Raw genomic sequence first — 21,248 nt, 5'->3', positions numbered from 1 at the left:
GGAGAGGTGCACAACTAGGTGTTACAACAGTTCTAAATTCAAAATTTTAACATCCTACGGCTAATCGTTTTTAAGCTGTGCGAGATACATACATACATACAGATGTCACGCCGAAACTGGTCAAAATGGATTCAGGGATGATAAAAATGAATAATTCCGTTTAAATCTGAAAACCGAAATTTTTCGCGATCACAGTACTTCCTTTACTTCGTACAAGGAAGTAAAAATTCTTATTTAATTTTTTTTTTTAAATTAAATTATATTGTAAATACCGTATAATTTTGATAATAAAATTATTACACTACACAGTTAAAATAGCGAAAATGTTTTACTAAAAAAATTGTTTTTTTTTTCAATAATACTTTTAATACTGCATTATTTTTAAGATAAAAATATAATTTGATCAGCGAGGTGAATTACTTTACTAAACATTTTGATCTTTTTCTCAATTGTACTCTAAATATTGCGTAATTAAATCACTAATATTTAAAACCTTATCTATATTTGTAATAAAGATGTGTCAAAAGCAAAGCTGAGAAAATTATGCAATCCATCCGGAGCTTTTTCCTAATTCAATAAGAAAAAACGATTCTCAATTTTGCTGAAAATTTAGCGAAGATCAACGGGAATGAAGGAATTTCTTCTTTTTTGGGGTTTCATATACTATTTGGTTCTGTACGAATGTCCAATGAGTTCTCAACAAAAAAAAAATTTAGTTAACTTTTAAAAGTTTCCGACGATTTACTTTCTTAAAGTTACAACTGTTAACTTAAGTTCCATAAGTTTACTTCTATATTAGTTTTACTTGACGTTATTAGGTCAAGTGGATTGTTTTACAGGAGAAATAGGTATATTAATTTGTCGCGTTACAATATTATCTTTTTATTTCTCATAGTTGTAATCCAGATAAAGCACCTGTACGTTTGGTACTAATCAGGGTTTAATTTTTCTCGGATTAATTTTGTTGCTGTTTAATATACAACCGGTCCCTAACGGGGGAATAGTATGAAGGTGTCACGGGCGGGTTTAAAATAATCTTTATTTCATGAGGTTTGGCGTGCTGATATGCAACAACATACTTGATTTAATGCGGAATCCAACGTGAACTTATCTCACCTTCCATAGTCAATCTTGAATTCCGGCTACACTTGAATACATCTCTGTCGTAATTTGTAGTGATTTGTGACTCGTGTAACGGTCGCCTCGCACCGTTAAATTAATGGTAATAATAAATACCTTTTTTTATATTAAATTTCATATATACAGATTGTTTTTTTTTCTCGAGTTTAATCGAGGAGGACCAGGCGGGGCAAAATTTTCAATTCATTCCTCTCTCTTTTAGGCGTTTTATTTCTTGATCCTTCAATAATTCTTCATTCCGTTGCTTTATTTTTGCCTTCTCTCTTCTGATCGGGCGTATTTCGTTTTTTCCCCTCTTCGAGAAGGATAAAATATTTTATCAGATTTTTGAACGTCGTTCTGTCTTTTAATATTTCCTAAGATATTTTCATTCTTTTAACTCTTTTTGAACCGCTGAAGTCCAAAACCTTCCAAGTTATTTTTGTTGTAAATGCGGTTGAACATTTATTTTGCGAGCCTGTTATCGTTCGTTTTCGTAAGGTGACCTAAGTATTTGGCTCTAATTTCTGATGAAATACTTACTTTATTATATCTGAATTTGTATTCTTTTTCACCTATATTTACTAGTCGTAGGATTTTTTTCACGATTTTACTCTTTTTCTATCGCATTTATTTAACCCGACTTCAAATTGAATAAGCATTCTGATAAGTACAGAATTTCCGGTTTGTAATGATTAATTTTTTTTATTGAGATTTTCTTTTTGTTGTAAATATATTTTTTTAGTCGGTTTATAAAATAACTAGCCGTCTCTAGACCTCTAGCGGGAGGGGCTCGCTTCCTGGACCCCAATGGCCCAGGCCGGCGTAAGCGAGTCCCGGAGCGGAACTCCTCAAGACATTCCAGGGCCGCAGAGCTCGCTTCGTTTGCCATTCCCGTATAGCCAGGACCCCCGCAGGGTTCGTTACCCTCGTGGTTGTAAGAATAATACTAATTAATAACGATTAAAGAATTCAGGATTTGTAGAAACCTGAAAAAGAAATTTAATTACAAAGGACAAAATATCGGTAGATATCGATAAAGTACACAATCCTTTGATCAGGAAAAATTCACAACCTATTTCTGTTGCCACGGTGACAGACATATAACAATATATATTACGGAATATATTATAGAAATCTACGACATGTTCTAGTATCTTTGTTTTATGTGCTGTAAAATTATATTGATGATATAGCGAATGTGTGTGTGTATATATATATATTTGTAAGAGACTTTCTCGCTCGCGCGTGCGGGTGCGGGTGTGTATGTGTTTGTGTGTAAATTGTAGTGCGTAATACTCTATAAAGTGTGACCTTTATGTTTAAATAACCGTAGACTCGTGAAAGTATTATAGAAAATCTATCGGCAGGTTGGAGCGTACTTTTAAAAATTCCGCTCTATTAGATTTTCATGTGCGTAGGTAGTTGGATATTCGATGAAAAGCTGGCGCCTCATGTTCCGACTTGCGCTGTATATCGACCAATAGCGTCGCGCTTGTCCGCTCTTGCGCCAAGTTTGATAAGACGCGCGATACCGACCGAGAGAGAGACGGACGGTCAAAAACGGAGCGACCGGTGACACCACACTGCGTCGCATTCTCGGCTTCCGTACGAACGAACAGACGCCGGACCTATCGCAACAGGTTACTTCGAGTTCAAAACGACTTTGAAAAAATAGTACGTCTCAGAATACTGTTGTTATTCAGGAAGAGTTAAGTATAATACACTTCACGTACATTTTTCTGAATATACATAAGCACGTATAACAACATTCACACAAACACACACACACACACACACACACTCGCGTATATACACACATACACACACACACACAGACACTATGAGCATATAATACATGTATGTTTGTATGTATGTATAAGTGAACATATTTGTTCCTTTTTGTTTCCTTATAAGTACATATCTGTAATTGTAAATTAAATGTCATTTAATTTCTTGTATACCTAAGTAAAAATATATTTACGTGCGAGCGCTAAAAAAAAATGCACAGAAGAGGTTATGCTCTACAGTTTTTACTGTGATATTTATCTATACGGTCGACGTTTGTGAAATGCAAGTAAAAGTACGTTTTTTTTACTTGCAAAATAATTGGGAGTAATTATTGCGTATAAATCATCGGGTATAATTCTTTAAATTATACCCATCGCAAATATAAAAGTATTTAAGACCTCGGGAAAAAATAATAAAATGTCAAATTGACATTTTACGCTTTATATACGTGCAACTTTTAACAATTAAATATATAAATATTGACAAAAAATAATCAACGTCAAATGCGTAATAATCTTTTTTTCCTTTTATCGGGATCGATGACTAATTCATCAGATAAACTTAAACTTTATGCGCGGTAGCGTGAAATGAAAATATTTTACCCTATGAAAAATGCCGAGCCTGACTTGAGATTCGAACCCGGAATTTTTAGGATGAAAGACCGAGACGTTTATTTATTTTCGCATCATAAACAGTTTTATAAAATGAAGATAAAAATTACACTTAAAATTTAAATCCTTGTCAGGCGCATCATCTTTTCTTACGCTACCAATTTCCAATTATAGCTAATGACCGTAACGTTTGATACCCGATCTTTCATAAAAAAGAAAAAAAATGTTATCGATTAAAAAATAATAAAGTAAATTAAGAAATGATTTTAATATCTTTCAAATTGAAAAAGAAAAAAGATTATGGAATTATTCCAAACTACGAACAAATTCTCAACCAGGCGCTTACTACAGAAATTTTTATTGAAAACAAGCGACTCAGAGGAATATTTTTTATAATAAAACTATTATATATATATTTTATTAATAAATACCCACACACATATTCACACAAATAAAAAGAAAATACGAGTATCTACAAAAATACGAGTTGATAAATTAACGAAAAAAGATTTTTTTAGTCTTTTTTTACGATAAAAAAATAAAGGTAATTAATCTTTAAGATATTTATTACCTAATTACATATTAAATAACAAGATAGATAAAAAAAGAATTGCGCTCAAAGCGGATCTTTTTTTCGGTTGATGATATCACCGCTTAAGCTTGAAGCTTGCGTTTGGAATGTGTAAATGGAATTTTGTAGCGTATTAAAAATACCACGCCTAACCGGGATTCGAACTCGGGACCTCCGGATGAAAGGCCGAAAAACTACAACTCTGCCGCGAAGATCGGCAAATAAGTTACTTATATATTTATACTGTGCCCGTATTTATTGAAATTTTCTTTATTAGTATACCCAGATATGTTTCTATTTCTTTATTCGCTTTAAAAATAAATAAAAAGAGTAAGCTGTTAGAATCAACTTCCTTTATATAAGTTTATTTTTCAGTATTTTTAAATTAATAATCCTTAAAATTATATTGAGTTATTCATTTTTTAAATTATATTTTTAAAATATTTTAAATGTATTTCTATTTTATTTAGCAGACTGTTAAAAATTCTACATTCAAAGCTTTACACTGTTTTCCTATACGATATACTATTTAAAAGGGAAAGTAAACTAATCGGATCAAATTTTGCACGTCGGAGATCAGTTTCATGATCCTCTCTTACAAGAAAAAACACATCTCGGCGTTTAAAAATTCCGAAATATGTATATACCTATATGCCGGCCTGTTATTTCCTTGATATCTTCAGACCGGTTCGAGCGATTTGGAAGAATTTGTCGCAGTTATTTTTGTATACGGGGGCATGATACCGATTAATTTTGATTAAGGGTGGTTAACGGGACAGGGAGACACAGACCTTATGTGTTCTGTATCAGAAAATTTCACTCGAGGGCTAGGTAACTCTTTTCACACAATTTAATGTTTTTCAGGTAGGTAAGATAATTTTCTGAGGTGTTTGGTCTCTCATTCAAACTTGCAAGATGGAGGGGGATGGATACTTTATGTTTATGGGACATAGCTACCGTTTATTTATTTTTTATTACAATATATTATATAATAAAAAAATTTTTTAATTATTAAATTATATATAACGTCTAATTAAGTAGAAAATGCTTTATTGTTAATTATGTAACAGTCTGGTACTACTAAAGAGTGGCAATATAGGACTCGTATATACAACAGAGCAAGAAAGAGCCTTTATTGCGCTTTCACAACTTAATTTTTAAAAAATAAAAATAAAACAGTATTTTAAAAATATTATAAAAAATTTTAATTATTAAAATTTCAAATTATAATTTGCTTATCGATTATTTTGTTTTTAAGTTATTTTAACGACGGTACTTATATCAGATTACGGTTAACAAAACTTTTAAAAGTAATAAAAATAAAAACCGAATAACAAAAGAGCAATAGAAGTAATACTTGAATAAATAAATAACTTTGAAATAAAATTTAATCGGTCATGGGTAGAGGGAGCTAACGAAACTCGGGGAGGGAGTTCAGTACCTCAAAATTTTATTTAAAGGGTACGTAAATTTTTTCACATAATTTAATATATTTTACGTAACTAAAACTTTGTGATAGTATTTGGTCGTATTCATCAACGGGCTGGGACAAAAGTCTTTTTTGTTTCGTTTCTTAATTAAAAGTCAAATTCTTTTGGTTAAAGTTTGGAAACGGTTATTTTATGCCAAATATAAAATGCGTGTTTATTGACCTCAATCTTTTGTATTTTACCCCAGATTTTTTAAAAACTACGTAAATACAGTTTTGGGATCTATTTTTTTTCAACTTTTCACGTCAGATTTTACATAAAACCGCTAAATTTACCCCTTAGTTTGGATTCAAAGAACTATAATATAGCTTAATTTTACCGAAGGAGCAGAAATCAGGGCGAAATCTTTCGCCAGCCGATACTCGCTAACGAATCGCTTTAGAACCTACGTGTATATACATCAACTTTTTTTCTTTATTTTCAGCAGTAATGTTTTGAAACTTTGTTACATAACGCTTTGTTACAAACACAAATTGTAAAATCAACTTACAGAACAATTGTAATACGTTTTGTTTTTAATAACCTTCGTAATTTATACATTTGTATTTAGTTTCTGTAGACTTTATTCGTTTCGTTTTCCTCAAAATCAAATTTTCTATAACTTTTTTAAATATTGTGTTTATTATCGGTTTAACAAAGATACTTTACGCGAAATATAAAATAGTGTTTTTTTTACTTCCTTGTACGGAAGTATTGTCACCGCGAAAAATTTATATTTTCACATTTCAACGGAAATATCCATTTTGACCGTCCGTGAATCCATTTTGACCACCCCGATTCCATTTTGACCGGTTTCGGCGTGACGTGTGTACGTATGTATCTCGCGCATAACTCAAAGGCGATTAGCAGTAGAATGTTTAAATTTTGGATTTAGGACTGCTGTAATATCTAGTCAGTCGTCCACCTCCCCTTTTGATTGCAATCGACTGAACCAAATATGTCCAAAATCCAAAACATTTGGATTTTGGACTTTTTCTTAACGGCAGTAATCAGCCCTCGTTAAGAGGTTTTGAACGATATATCATAAGGGGTACTTATTTTCATCGGTTCCAAAGTTATTGCCAAATAAAATGTTAATTATTGAATTATTTGGATCTTACAGAGGAAGGCACCGACTGCATTTATTTCCTTTTTTGTTTTTTTTTACTATAAATTTATTAACTTATTAGTAATTAATTATTAACCTCTCATTGTAAAAAATATTTTACAATAAATAATAGCTCGATAATAACAATAAAAAAAAAAATGAAAAAAATCAGAAGTTATTAGTGAAACAAAATTTTATGTACTTTTAAAAATGCGTATATGTAATTTAATAGGCGTACAAGGAAGTTATGCGGTGTCCACATCAGATTTTTATAATTAAATTTTTCATTTTGGAAATGGCTGCATGCTATTTAGTTTTTTTTTTTTGTAATTTCTGAGAAAGAAAAATATCATTCGCCAGCAAAATATCTTGTCTTTTTTTAGAATTTAATAATCTTAATGCTGTTACTAATTATTAACATTTATTTTTTAATAAATATTTAGAAAAATAAAAACGAAGCAAATTTTATTTTATATAGGAATACATTTAATTTAATTTTTAGCGGTTTATAAATCTGCTACATTTAAACGTTTATTTTTTGTATATAATAAAATAGATGATATATCGTACGTAAGGATACAATAAAGGAAAACTTTAACGTAGTTTATATTAAGGTACGAGAACAGAAATAATTAGAATTTATCGACTTAATATTTACCTTCATTATCATTTTTCTTGTCATTAGTGTAAATAACGAACGGAAGAAAATATATTTTCACTACCGTAAAACAATCTATCGCAAGATTAATTTAAAAAAAAAAAACTGTAAAATATTTTAATAACTTACCCTGGCTTTGCCCTTGATAGATTTTTATTTCAAATTAATTTTTAAATATTAATCGATTAATTATGCAATGTTTATAGTAACCCACCGCGTTGGTCTAGTGGGAAACCCGTCGTTGTAAATCGGCTGATTTCGAAGTCGAGGTTATCAGGTTCAAATCCTAATGATGGTAGTCGCTTTTATTCGGATTTGAATACTATATCGTGAATACCGATGTTCTTTGGCGGTTGGGTTTCAATTAACCACACGTCTCAGAGTCGACCTGAGTTTGTTCAAAACTAAAAATTTACCGGTACAGTTACATTACACTGATAAATTGCTAATGACGTTAATCGTTGATGCGATTAAAATAAAAGTATTAAAAAAATATATTTAAAGTATAAATGAAAAAGGTTAAAATTTTAATGAAGAAAATAAACTTTCAAATAGACTTGAATACTAGATCGTGGATACCGGTTTTCTTTGGTGATTGGGTTTCAATTAACCACACATCTTAGGAACGGTCGACCTGAGACCGTACAACACCACACTTCATTTGCATTCATATATATCATCCTCTGAAGTAATACCTTACGGTGGTTCCGGAGGCTAAACAGAAAAACAGAGAGAGAGTATTAATAGTATAATTGAGGAAAAAACCTTAGAAAAACAAGTTGACCGCCTTGATCGAATGACGTTTTCATCACCAAATAGATGTATTTATGTGTATTTGCTTAAAAAAAAATTAATAAATAAAAATCTAATGCGGGCAACACATGACATTCTAGCACTCCTATTAAATTACATATACACGTTTTTTTTTTAAATGAAAAGTATATAAAATTTTATCTCGTTAATAACTTTTGATATTTTTTCATACTTTTTTTTATTGTTATTATTGAATTATTATTTATTGTACATTTTTTTTTTTATCATCGAAGGTTAATTATTAATAAACCAATGTATTTGAATTTAAAAAAAAGTTAGAAAAAGAAAAGGAGATGAAGTCTGATTCGAACCGATGCGCCTTCCCCTTGTACGATCCAAATATTTCACGAATTAAAATTTCATTTGTCTATAACTGTTTAACCGATGAAAATAAGTACCGTTTGTGATATATTGTTAAAAAGCTCTCGACGAGCGCTTATTACTGCGGTTAAGAAAAAGTCCAAAATTCATATTTTTTGGATTTTGAGCTTTTTTGGACATTTTTGGTCCGGTCGATCGGAATGAAAAGAGAAGAGGTGCACAACTAGATGTTACAACAGTCATAAATTCAAAATTTCAACATTCTACTGCTAATCGTTTTTGAGTTATGCGAGATGCGTACGTACGTACGTAAGTACATACATACGCACGTATAGACGTTACGCCGAAACTAGTCAAAATGGATGGTCAAAATGGATATTTCTGTTGAAATCTGAAAACCAACATTTTTCGCGAACACAATACTTCCTTTGCTTCGTACAAGGAAGTAGAAAGGTTTTGTGCCACGCCGATATCTTATTTTTTTTCTAGTTTAATTTGGCATCGTAGAACCGATTAAAACTTTTGAAAAAATCGAATGGGAGCTTGAAAAGTATTAAGGTGTTGCAAAGGAAAATGAACATAATGAAAATTTTACTGTTTTTTTTCTCCTAAAAATTACTTTATCGATTACGCGACTGGAAATATAACATTTAATAGTTTTAGAAAAAAAATAATTTGTAATATCCTCTTTAAAACCCAAAAATTTGATTTTAAAAAATATATTAACTTCTGACTGTTTCAGTCAATAGACTTGAATTTGTTTTCCTAATGTGGACGTTGTAATTTGTTCAACTAGTGAACAATAAGCATCCCCCTCCCGCCGTGTTGAACAAGCATCATCCTCATCGATTAGATAAGGATGATGTTTAAATGAGGTGCAGTTTTTTTAGAGATTCAGGCCGACCGTTCTTGAGACTTGTGATTAATTGGACCCCAGCTACCAAAGTACGCCGGTATCCGCCGTATAGTATTCAAATCCATATAAAAGCGACTAACATTTACTAGGATTTGAACTCAAAACCTTCGACTTCGAAAATCAGCTGTTACGAGTTAACCGCTAGACCAGCCCGTTGGGCAATTTAAATTAACGATTTTTTTTCTTTAGGTAAGGTTTTCAGAATTTGAAAAAGAGAAATATTTTATTTTTGTCGCTATATTATAATGCGGTAACAGATTACGTTATCATAAGATAATTTATAAATATAAAATTATAAATTATAAGATTTTTTATTCGGTTACATGAAAAAATAATTAGGAATATACTTTAAATAAAAAAATTACTACAAACAATTCACAATTTTGGAAGCCCGTTGAAAATTATTGCGAGAACATATTGTAATCTTTATCGAGTTGCAGAAAATTCAAAATATTTTTAATTTTTTAATTGTACTATTTAAAACTTAATCCGCAAAGTAATACCGTCTCTGTAAAAGAAAATCGTTTAATTGTATTTTAAGTAAAGGCGGCCCTTTCTTGTAAATCGAAGTATTTTGTCGAGTTACAAACAAAAATATTTCCTTCATACCACCAAGCAGAAATTAAAAAAAGCATGTTTTTTAACGCAAATAAACAGGTATTAATAAGGTCTTATTGAGTTACGGTGGAAATGAATTTAAAACTTTTACCGTCAAGCGAAATAAAAAGGAAAACTATTTTCCTTTTTACTTTTTTAAAGAACAAAAAAGTATACTTGTAATTTTTTATATTATGCATTTAAAACAAATAAAAAATAAAATAAAAAATTTTTAAAAACTCACGACGAAAAAACGTAATAAATAATTGTATTTTTACCTTACAATATTCTGTGATATTGTTTTTAAGACGATAAAATGTAAAATTTCGATTAACCGTCGTGCGTGACTACGATGCTAACTAAAGTTTATTTACGGCCCGCCTCCGTGGCGCTAGCGGTAGCGTTTCGGCCTTTCATCCGGGGGTCCCGGGTTCGATCCCGGTTAGGCACGGCGTTTTCACACGCGCTACAAATCATTTATCTCATCCTCTGAGGCGGTACCTAACGGTGGATCCGGAGGTTAAACAAAAAAAAGCCTATCTATGCGATCTACGGGTCACGCACGACGGTCGATTAAAATCTTAAATTTTATCGTCTAAAAAATATCACAGCGTCACAGAGAATTATAAGGTAAAAATACCGTTATTTTATTATTTCACTCTTTTTAAAGGATCACCTTTTCGTCGTAGGTTATTTAAAATTTTATTGTTTATTTATTTATTTTTAAAGATTAGTAAGCCTGTGCCCAACAGCGGAACGTTTAAAGACCGATAACGATGAAAGTTTAATACGCTTTACCGGTGCAAATTATTTAATAATTCACCTAGAAAGACTTAGAAACATTCAAAACCCGTTTTGAAGAAACATACCTTCTGCACAGCGCCCCCGGGCGGGTTATAACCGTAAAGCTATTCTTATCTAAGAACTTGCTCGCTATTAAGTGATACTTACGCAAAAAACCGCATCGAAGTCGGTCGAGTAGTTTTTTAGGAAAATAGTAACAGACATACGCACAAAACCTCTTACCCCAAACGCCATGTACCGTCTCCGTTTTGTTGTCAGTAAATATGTGTTATCAGAGTGGAAAACAAATGAATAAATAATATGCGATACGTGTTGATTTTAATATCTTAAAAACCTGTGCGTGGAATTTATTTTTTTTTTAATTTTGGAACCGATTTTTAAAAAAAAGTCGTGGATTTTTTAAAAACTATTCTTCATCGTTCCATTTGAAATAAGTAAACTGAAATAATACAAGGACAAATCGATACAAATAAGAAAACAGGTAAAGTAAAAAAAGGTTGAAAGTAATTATTTCCATTTTTACGTATTGATTTGAAAGGGTATAAGCGAACGGTAAATTCAGCAACATTATTGTCAGTTTTTTGAACATGTCATGTACGCACGCACACACACACGCACACACACACACACACACACACACACACACACACACCACACACCACACACACGCACATATATATATATATATATATATATATATATATATATATATATATATATACTAGCAGACCCGGCAATGCTTCGCTATTGCTAGATTTGAGTATATGTATATATATATATATATATATATATACACATAAAAAAAAATTTTTTTTTTATGTGTTTTTTTTTTCAACACAATTGAAAATTTGATAAAACAACGAAATGAACAGTACAGAACTTCACAAGATTTAACTTTTCCCTTTTTCCGTTTTCCCCTTTCCTTTTTCCCATTTTTATTTGTACCATATTCCCTTTCCTTCCCCAATCTTCCCCCTTTTTCTTTCCCCATTTCCTACCAGCTTCTTTCCTTCCCTCATTTTTCTTTCCGTTGTTTCCCTCTCACCCCTCCTGTTTCCACCTTTCCCCTTTCCATTTCCTTTTCCCCATTTTTCCCATTTTCCCCTTCTTCCCTTTTACCTTCGTCGATTTTTCTCGATTTTTCAGTTTTCCGATTTTTCCTTTTCTCCCCCCTTTCTCGTGCGTAAATCGGTCCAGTAGTTTTTTAGTCTATAGCGGACACACATATCGGAAACATTGAAATGGAATCGTAAAATATTTAGTTTGGCGTGTGCCTCTTTTACGACCAACAGATAGCAATGTTTTTCAAAAAAAGCATGTTTTTACCTGTCACAGGAGACATGTTAAATAGTAGATATACAGAAACACGCGCGTATTCGAATGCAACGTTGTGTCAAAATTTCAAAGCGATCGGCGAAGAACTTTCGGACATTTAAGATTTTGAACAAACGTACATTTACATTTATATATATATATATGTAATACAAAAAAAAAGAGTAATTAAAGAAAAGAACAGCTTTTTTTACTGTCAAGTACAGCACTTATAAAATCAATCAGCATCAAAACAGTTGCGTTAAAATGATTCCATTTTTTTTTTTTATAGAGTTCCTATATATCTAGGGAATTAAATAAATATTTAAGTGTAAGCAAATTAAACATTTTAAGCATCTGGAATATGTATTTCACTTTTTTACATCCGTTTTTCTAGTACTCATAGTAGTATTTTATCTAATTATCAGAAGTAGAATTCCCGTTTCCAAAATTTAAACCGATTCATTTTATTTTAATTCTCATAATTTTTTGGACGATTGACTTTATATTTACCCGTAGAAGCGTTTCTAAATAATATCTGTATTTCAGTTTAAAATAAAGTTATTGTAATTTTAATTTAAGACAAAAAGTTTTCATCATTATACCAAAATCAATTATCAGCCCATAATTTTACAGAGGTGGTCGAATTTCCTTCCAGAACCTTTCTGTTAATTAATGCAATTTCCTGACCTTTAAAATCAATTTCATCTTCACAATGTTTAGGGGAAAGGGCTTAGTCCTTCCCTCATGCTGTTCCGCTAATTAACAGTATCGTGTTAATTAACGTATATATATTTATATTAATATTACAGAGCCGGTTTCAGGCTAAAGCTAAATATCGATACAAACATAAGGAATTTAGATTATTTAACATCGATATATTTTATACAAGTATATTGCGTATTTATCTGAATGAAAAAAAATTTGATGTATATTTATTACTCTTTTTTTTAATTTTTTTTTTGAGATGACGGGAATCGACTGCTTTGGTCATTTTGTCCTATGAGAATAGCTGAAAAAAATGTCATGCCTGACCGAGATTCGAACCCAGGAACTCCGGATTAAAGGCTGAAACGCTACCGTTCCGCCAAGGAGATCGGCATTATTATTATTATTATTGTTATTATTGAGTTGATGACTGAATTTATTGCCTCCTAACAAGTCTTTAACTTCAACTACAATTTAACTGGGTCTTATTCAAGCCCGACGGGCTGGTCTAATGAAGTCGTCATCGCAAATCAGCTGATTTCAAATTCGAAAGTTCTAAGGTTCAAATTCTAGTAAAGGCAGTTACTTTTATGTGGATTTGAATACTAGATCCTGGATAACGGTGTTCTTTGGTTGTTCCCGATCCCGGTGTGAAAATGGCATTTTCACACGCTACAGACTGTCATCTCATCTCGTCCTCTGAAGCAAAACCTAATGGAGGTCCCGGAGGCTAAAAAAAAAATTCAGGCACGATCTCTTGAGACTGTACAAGACAACACTTTATTTATATTCATTCGTATCATCCTCTGAAGTAATACCTTACGGTGGTTCCGGAGACTAAACAAAAAAAAGAAAGGGTCTTATTCAGTAATGATGTCAATCAGTCCTGAGAAAGCGATGTTAATGTAATCTTAATTGTCAAAGTATATCGATTTTTTTTTTTTTGTCTTCAGTCATTTGACTGGTTTGATGCAGCTCTCCAAGATTCCCTATCTAGTGCTAGCCGTTTCATTTCAGTATACCCTCTACATCCTACATCCCCAACAATTTGTTTTACATACTCCAAACGTGGCCTGCCTACACAATTTTTCCCTTCTACCTGTCCTTCCAATATTAAAGCGACTATTCCAGGATGCCTTAGTATGTGGCCTATAAGTCTGTCTCTTCTTTTAACTACATTTTTCCAAATGCTTCTTTCTTCATCTATTTGCCGCAATACCTCTTCATTTGTCACTTTATCCACCCATCTGATTTTTAACATTCTCCTATAGCACCGCATTTCAAAAGCTTCTATTCTTTTCTTCTCAGATATTCCGATCGTCCAAGTTTCACTTCCATATAAAGCGACACTCCAAACATACACTTTCAAAAATCTTTTCCTGACATTTAAATTAATTTTTGATGTAAACAAATTATATTTCTTACTGAAGGCTCGTTTAGCTTGTGCTATTCGGCATTTTATATCGCTCCTGCTTCGTCCATCTTTAGTAATTTTACTTCCCAAATAACAAAATTCTTCTACCTCCATAATCTTTTCTCCTCCTATTTTCACATTCAGCGGTCCATCTTTGTTATTTCTACTACATTTCATTACTTTTGTTTTGTTCTTGTTTATTTTCACGCGATAGTTCTTGCGTAGGACTTCATCTATGCCGTTCATTGTTTCTTCTAAATCCTTTTTACTCTCGGCTAGAATTACTATATCATCAGCAAATCGTAGCATCTTTATCTTTTCACCTTGTACTGTTACTCCGAATCTAAATTGTTCTTTCACATCATTAACTGCTAGTTCCATGTAAAGATTAAAAAGTAACGGAGATAGGGAACATCCTTGTCGGACTCCCTTTCTTATTAGGACTTCTTTCTTATGTTCTTCAATTATTATTGTTGCTGTTTGGTTCCTGTACATGTTAGCAATTGTTCTTCTATCTCTGTATTTGAACCCTAATTTTTTTAAAACGCTGAACAAAATATTCCAATCTACGTTATCGAAAGCCTTTTCTAGGTCTATAAACGCCAAGTATGTTGGTTTGTTTTTCTTTAATCTTCCTTCTACTATTAATCTGAGGCCTAAAATTGCTTCCCTTGTCCCTATACTTTTTCTGAAACCAAATCGGTCTTCTCCTAACACTTCTTCCACTCTCCTCTCAATTCTTCTGTAAAAATTCTAGTTAAGATTTTTGATGCATGACTAGTTAAACTAATTGTTCTATATTCTTCACATTTATCTGCCCCTGCTTTCTTTGGTATCATAACTATAACACTTTTTTTGAAGTCTGATGGAAATTCCCCTTTTTCATAAATATTACACACCAGTTTGTATAATCTATCAATCGCTTCCTCACCTGCACTGCGCAGTAATTCTACAGGTATTCCGTCTATTCCAGGAGCCTTTCTGCCATTTAAATCTTTTAATGCTCTCTTAAATTCAGATCTCAGTATTGTTTCTCCCATTTCATCCTCCTCAACTTCCTCTTCTTCCTCTATAACACCATTTTCTAATTCATTTCCTCCGTATAACTCTTCAATATATTCCACCCATCTATCGACTTTACCTTTCGTATTATATATTGGTGTACCATCTTTGTTTAACACATTATTAGATTTTAATTTATGTACCCCAAAATTTTCCTTAACTTTCCTGTATGCTCCGTCTATTTTACCAATGTTCATTTCTCTTTCCACTTCTGAACACTTTTCTTTAATCCACTTTTCTTTCGCCAATTTGCACTTCCTATTTATAGCATTTCTTAATTGCCGATAGTTCCTTTTACTTTCTTCATCATTAGCATTCTTATATTTTCTACGTTCATCCATCAGCTGCAATATATCGTCTGAAACCCAAGGTTTTCTACCGGTTCTCTTTATTCCGCCTAAGTTTGCTTCTGCTGATTTAAGAATTTCCTTTTTAACATTCTCCCATTCTTCTTCTACATTTTCTACCTTATCTTTTTTTCTCAGACCTCTTGCGATGTCCTCCTCAAAAATCTTCTTTACCCCCTCTTCCTCAAGCTTCTCTAAATTCCACCGATTCATCTGACAACTTTTCTTCAGGTTTTTAAACCCCAATCTACATTTCATTATCACCAAATTATGGTCGCTATCAATGTCTGCTCCAGGGTAAGTTTTGCAGTCAACGAGTTGATTTCTAAATCTTTGCTTAACCATGATATAATCTATCTGATACCTTGCAGTATCGCGTGGCTTTTTCCAAGTGTATATTCTTCTATTATGATTTTTAAATCGGGTGTTGGCAATTACTAAATTATACTTCGTGCAAAACTCTATAAGTCGGTCCCCTCTTTCATTCCTTTTGTCCAGCCCGTATTCACCCACTATATTTCCTTCCTTGCCTTTTCCAATGCTTGCATTCCAATCTCCAACTATTATTAAATTTTCATCTCCTTTTACGTGTTTAATTGCTTCATCAATCTCTTCGTATACACACTCTACCTCATCATCATCATGGGCGCTTGTAGGCATATAAACGTTAACAGTCGTTGTCGGTTTAGGTTTTGATTTTATCCTTATTACAATGATTCTATCGCTATGCGTTTTGAAATACTCCACTCTCCTCCCTATCTTCTTGTTCATCACGAAACCTACTCCTGCCTGCCCATTATTTGACGCTGAATTAATTACTCTAAAATCACCCGACCAAAAGTCGCCTTCCTCTTCCCACCGAACCTCACTAATTCCTACTATATCCACATTCACCCTATCCATTTCCCTTTCTAAATTTTCTAGCAACCTTTTTTAAGCTTCTAACATTCCACGCTCCGACTCGTAGAATGTTATTTTTTAATTTTCTGGTGACCCCTTCCTTAGTAGTCCCCACCCGGAGATCCGAACGGGGGACTATTTTACCTCCGGAATATTTTACCAAGGAAGGCGCCTCCATTATTGCTATGTGAAAATGCAGAGAGCCACATTTTCTTGGAAAAAAAGCAGCTGTAGTTTTCCATTGCTTTCAGCTGCGCAGTACTCAGAGAACTGAGTGATGTTGATACGGCCGTTTAAGTCATTGTGACTCACGCCCCTAACAACTACTGAAAGAGCTGCTGCCCTCTTTCAGGAATCATTCCTTAGTCTGGCTCTCAACAGATACCTCTCCGATATGGTTGCACCTTCGGTCCAGCTACTCTGTATCCCTGAACACTCAAGCCCCCTCACCAACGGCAAGGTCTCATGATTCATAGAGGAGGAGTACATCGATAAAATAATATATTTATTTCCAGAGCAGGTCAGATTCAGGAACATAGAGAATCAAAACAGCTGTAACAGTAGTTGATCCGTGATGATATTTATCATACAACTTATCGATAATGTTTCGGAAAGTGTTTAAAAATATATTTTACGATTAAAAATAAAGAAAAAGTTCATAGGTCCGGAAACTTTGTTTTCGAGTTTGTAAAAAGTTTTGCCCTGATTTCTGCTTCAAGGTAATATTTAACCGTACTGAAATTTTTGGTACTTTAATATAGCGGTAAATTTGACGGTATCATATAGATTTTAATCTGAAAATCAAATAAAACTGGTTTTAGAACTGTATCCCTTTTAATATTTAGAAAATTATTGTACAATACGAAAAATTGCGGCCACAAAACACAATTATTTTAGGTTTGACGTTCAACAACTTCGTTAAATTGCCTCAAACCAATAAAACTGTACGAAAAAATCTTTTTAAAGAATTTAATTCTGAGAAAATTACAATAGGAAAATAAAGAATTTAAAAAATTTCACTTTTTTTTGAGGTTTTTGGGTCACAGTGGACCGACCACTTTAGTCAACTCTGGTTCGTCTTTTCTTTTTATTTTTCTTCTTGATTGCCTCCCAATACTTCTTCATTCTGTCAGATCTTGCTTGTTTGAGTTCTTCTGAACAAACCCTCGTTGTTGTTTTCTTTTTTTAAATTTTAAATCTTCTTTTAGTATTTTTATATCGTCAGTTTTGTTTAGTAGATCTTGTATTGTGATTTCTTGTTTTTGCATATCTCGTTTAATTTCGGTTATTCATGTCGGTGTTTTGGAAATTTTCCAGTATTTCTCGACCGGTTTCCTGACGAGGCTGTTCGGTTCTATTCTTATTATGTGTCCAAAGAAGGAGATTCTTTTCTTTCTAAAGTAGTCTAGAGCCGGTTCTTCTAAGTCTTTATGCACCTCTTGGTTTGGTATGAGTCTCCGTTCTCCCCCATCAGTGTCGTCTTTTATTTACGCATGTTCTTTAAATTCTTCTTTACATTGTTTGCATCTCTGCCGAGTAGGAAATGTCGGATCTTAGTTTGAAGAGCGTTTCGCTTCCAAATGATATTATAGGTCTGATTACAATTTCGTAATGTTTAAGTTAGGTATCTAATAAGACGCATCTTTTGTTATATGTTGTTTTGGTGGTATTTTGTGCACGGCTTAGCTTTTGTGTTCTTCCTTTCCAGCATAGTTTTTCTTTGAGATCATGTGTGATATTTTCTCCTAAATATTTAAATCGTTCAATTAGCTCGACTTTTTGTCCGTTTACGATTACGTGATTCAATGCCAGGGGATTTGTGGCCATTATTCTAGTATTTTCATAAGATATTCTTAGGCCTATTCTTCCTGCTAGTTCTTCCGATGAAGTTACCTGGATTCTAGCTTCTGCGATGTTATCGGTTACAAACGCTAGTTAGGTCATCTGCAAATCATAGACAAATTTCAATTTTATTACAAACTAGACAGCGACAGAAAAATATTATACCGTAATTTTAAACTGTATAAGAATTACTTATATATTTGAAAATATCTAGAAAAAAAATCGTTTTTTCATCTTATATATAAAATCGAAAGTTTTTTTTTTTCTGTCTGTCTGTTGTTGTTTATTTCTTGTGGCATCACGCGAGAATCGACCGACCGATACCTTTCAAATTTGAAGGATTCATTCGAGTTATCCCAGGAAAGGGTTAAGCCGTAGACCGAGACCCTACTCCCTTGAAGATGAAGTTGCGAATTAAAGATATCATTAAAAAAAAAAATTAATTAATTTCTGACCTCGTTATTACATTTCTGTCACCGTGGCAACAGAAATAGGTAATGCATTTTTCGTCGTCAAAGTGTGTGTACTAATGTTTAAACATTTTTAAACGTATACTGAAGTTTTTATACAGCGACAATCGATTGTTAAGATATAAAACATTTAAACATTTTTAATTTAATCAAGTGCGTATTCCTGATGACGGAAGAAGGTCCGAAAGCGCTTGAATAGATTTAATATTTCATAATTGTTGGTAAGTTGTATTTTCATTATTTATACTTTATATATAAAATACCAACGGTGCCGTGTTGCTACAGTTTAACATAATTATTTAAATTTCATAAACATATTTTTTTTTTTTTTTACAATAATTGTCTCAAAAATTATTAGTGGTACGGCTCTGAGACCTGTTTTATTTCATTTTTTTTTAGATAAAAAACCATATGAAAGCGTCAAATTTATCTCTTAATTTAAGACGTCGAAATTTCATTACGGCTTTTTTTAACCCCTCGAAAAAAAATCAGGGCGAAATTTTTAGCAAACTCTATAACGAAGTGTTTCCGGACCCGTTTTTATATAAACCATGTTTTTTTATCGCAGAACTACGTAAAAAATATGAAAAAATTCAAATATTTGCTAATTTCAATATTAGTCGAACCAACAACTTAAACTGTCAATTTACGCGCAGTAAATTATTTTCCTATAAAATCTTCACCGATTTTATGTGACAATATAAACCCTACCCGGGACCTCCTGAACGAAACGCAAAGACTGTACAACTGCACAATTGAGGTTAACGGTTCTATTTTTATCGATTTCATATTTTTTAGAAATATGATTTTTCAGTATTTAAAGAGAAAATATTTTTTTTACTGCATTCTAAGGAAAAAGAGGGGAATGCAACCGTATTTCCTGGAATACATTCGTTGTATGATTTCCCGTGGGATGCTTAAAATAAGAATTACGGGTAAACAAAAGAGCAAAAAGCCGAGAAGAAAATTTTCTGATTCTTTCTATCAACAATTGACCTCTTATGCGAAGTATTAAATGTACATAGTAACATATTCTACACACACACACATATATGTGTGTATATATATATATATATATATTTTACGTGGGTGAAGATTTTTGTACTTTGTGTTAAAATTCATTGCTCCCTAATTAATCTATGCAATAATATTGTTAAAATAATTCTTCATATTATAAAATAACATCGTATAGAAATGTATTAATGTGGCAGTCCCTTTGTTCATGTATTAGAAATTTAAAAATTTCTAATACAAAGGTTTTCTTTTATTCTATTTAAAGAGGAAATAAAGAATATCCTACATTCTACAGACGGGGAGAACTCTATAGTTAACATTTTTCAGCAAAAGAAAATTTCTTTACGGTAAAATTTATTTCTTGTTGAAAAGGTGAATATTAAAATGAAATTCACACCGTAATCAATAATCCAGTAAATTAAAGAATTCCTTAAAATCGAACAAAACACATTATTTTTTATTTATTTATTAATTCATTTTATGTCACAGCAGATCTGATGTAATTAGACAGAAGACAGTGAGGTGATAAGTAGATTAACAGTTATAAATGAAACTATACTAAAACTAACATAAATTAAATAAATTTAAATTAAACCGGTCGAGTAGTATTCTCTGTAACACATTGAAATACTTGAAATAATTAAATAATTATACCTTGAAAACAAAAACACAAAAAACTGGCAAAGTATTGCATAACATTGCCGGCTATTAACAAAAAAAAAGAAAAAAACCCGGGATACATATTTTTTAAAGGATACATATTTTAAAAAAAATCTTTCTAAAATATTCATTTATATGCAGAGTGTTTCTAAAATGGTGGGCTGACTATACTTTTTTGGATTCTACCTGTAAAACTAAACAAAAAAATATTGTTAGGAAAAGCGGTTCGTTCTGCCCCTGTCCGTCATTTTGTTACTTTTATATAAAAATTTATATCTCAAGTTCGGATTGACGAATCACATTAATATTTGGTAAGCGTCATATTAATATAGTTTTAAAATTATCAAAAAATCAGGGCTTAAATAGCTTTGCAAATTACAAAATGGCGGTCATGTTTATCTTTCAATCCGTTATATCTCCATATATATTAGTTGTATCGAAATTTATGTTATTTACTAAATATTAAGCGTTTTATTTTGAACGCAATACATTTTGTTATTTAAAATCGGATTACACATAGTCGTGTTATGGGAGAAAATTGATGTTGTAATTTTGAGTTATAATTATTAGGTTTTAATTGTAAAAAAATTATTAATATTTAATTTGATACTCATTAACAATAAATAAAAACAATATTTAACCGAATTGAACGTAAAGTGAAGAACATGAAAACAAAAACAAAATTAGAACATCAATTTTCTGCCGTAACTCGGCTATTTGTAAACCGATTTAAAAAAAAAAT

General features: G+C 31.9%; 1 protein-coding gene across 4 annotated transcripts in view; it reads left to right on the top strand.

Annotated features, from left to right (window-relative positions):
- Positions 1 to 21,248, top strand: part of Gpb5 (Glycoprotein hormone beta 5) — a 161,099-nt gene that overhangs the window by 61,870 nt on the left and 77,981 nt on the right. The window contains exon 1 of one of the 4 annotated variants that reach the window (XM_075369019.1): positions 2,684 to 2,796. The exons of 2 other annotated variants lie outside the window; for them this stretch is intronic. The gene's annotated coding sequence lies outside the window, so the exon portion shown is untranslated. Of the gene's footprint in view, positions 1 to 2,683; positions 2,831 to 21,248 lie in introns of those variants that run through there. One more of the 4 variants, XM_075369021.1, reaches the window with a different exon arrangement.

Source organism: Lycorma delicatula, chromosome 6 (assembly GCF_047948215.1).
Source record: "Lycorma delicatula isolate Av1 chromosome 6, ASM4794821v1, whole genome shotgun sequence".
NCBI classification, from domain to species: Eukaryota; Metazoa; Arthropoda; class Insecta; order Hemiptera; family Fulgoridae; genus Lycorma; species Lycorma delicatula.
This window is presented reverse-complemented; position numbering and strand designations above follow the sequence as displayed.